Raw genomic sequence first — 1,772 nt, forward strand, 5'->3', positions numbered from 1 at the left:
TAAGGACCACGTTCTTCAGGGAGTGATCCCTCAAACCTAATGATTCTTTCACATATTCTGCAAATCTACTCATAAGTACTACCTCACCAAGTTCACTAGCAGAGAAATACAATTTCATTAATAGATCGTTAACTCAGTGAATCTCAAGTCTTGCACTTCTACACCTAATTTATTGATATTTACTATTAGAAAGCAACATGAAAACTTTTTCATAATTTCTAAAGATATCCTCAAGAACATTATGTTTCCATGCTCTTACTTAATTTCAGGATGAGAAAATTGGTCATATATTCTTTTTTTTTTTAACGCCTACAGCACCTGGTCTTCCTAGGTGGTCTCCCATCCAAGTACTAACCAGGCTCAACCCTACTTAGCTTCCGAGATCAGATGAGATTGGGCACGTTCAGGGTGGCATGGCCGTAGACAGTCATATGTTCTTTTAAATGATCTCCAGCACCTGCTTTTCTTCAAATGAAAAATAACTGCCCATGTTGAATCTGGGATTAAAAAAACAAAATACTTTTTTTCTTTTAGCTAAATGAGCTTAAACATTGAGACACTAGGATATGAGGTTTCAAAGAATGAATTCCAAAGAGTTTGTTAGCAGAATAGTTCTAATATCACTCAGGGATTAGAATAGGGGATAAATGGGTGCTCACAGGTACCTGTCATGTATGGCTTGGCTAAAATTAATTGCTCTCTTAGAACTATAAGCCCAATGGAAAAATGATAAGCCTTTGTGTATGCAGTACGTGTATGTATGTGACACAGAACTAGGCACATACTTCTATCTACTTGCGATTTGGGCTACAATTTCTCTAGAAATGTTCAAGTTTTAAAATCTTTTCCAACTTTCTGTCATTGGTCACTGTACATGTTGGACACTAAGCTTGATAAATACTCTATATAAGTTCTGCTTAATAGTTCATATTCTAGGCAGATAAGTGAAACGACTCTTCAAAAATTTCTACCTAGAATGCAAAATGGACTTTCAGATAAAATTTAATGTTTTACATTTGGGCTTATTAAATATACCGGTCAGTATTTTTAAATACAGTATATTTAAATATATTTAAAAGTGTTAAATACACCACTTGAATATATCTGGCTTCAGTTGTATTTATGTGTCGGGGGAGGAGAGCTTATGATTTTTTTTTTTTTTTCCATGTGTGTTTGGGTAGACCTCCCTGGGAAGTCTACCTAATTCCCCCAAACTACCTAATGCCACTTGTCTGAAATAAAGTACCTAGAAGGTGATTTGATGTTCGCCCTTCAGTAACTTGTTATTCCGCCTAGGCGATAATGCGGATAGTTGATAAGCAAAGCAGAGGGGAAAAATTTGAATGGGAAGTGAGGCTTGTCAGCTCAGTGGGCATGAGTGCCGGGTCCTAGTGGTGGGACCACTCCCAATCTGGGGCCTGCAGGTGGAGAAGGATTACTTACAGCTCCCTGTACTGCTGGGCTACAGGGCAAACTAGAGGGACACACAGCTTTCTTGTAAGCAAGAAGGTGGATGATGAGCACGAGTCACAGTGTGTGTACGTGTGTGCACAGGAAACTGTTACACTACAAATATAAGTCAGTCAAGTTTAGTTGAGGGTTTTTAAGTTTGATTTTTATCTCTTCCATGAAAGGTATCCGTATTTAGCTGCTGAGAAGATATAAAAATGGGAAAATTGGGAAGCCTGGAAGATAGAAGGACTTCTTAAGTTTTCACATATCATGCAAAAATGTGTCCACACACATACACACGCAGACACTCCAAGGTATGA

General features: G+C 37.9%; 1 non-coding gene across 1 annotated transcript; it reads right to left on the minus strand.

The window, feature by feature from the left end:
• Nucleotides 1-306: 306 nt before the first annotated feature.
• On the minus strand, nucleotides 307-425 carry LOC111734582. Its single transcript, XR_002778497.1, has one exon. It is a non-coding gene; the product is annotated as a 5S ribosomal RNA (ribosomal RNA).
• Nucleotides 426-1,772: the final 1,347 nt, after the last annotated feature.

This window comes from Pteropus vampyrus, unplaced genomic scaffold, assembly GCF_000151845.1.
Source record: "Pteropus vampyrus isolate Shadow unplaced genomic scaffold, Pvam_2.0 Scaffold1982, whole genome shotgun sequence".
Lineage (NCBI taxonomy): Eukaryota > Metazoa > Chordata > Mammalia > Chiroptera > Pteropodidae > Pteropus > Pteropus vampyrus.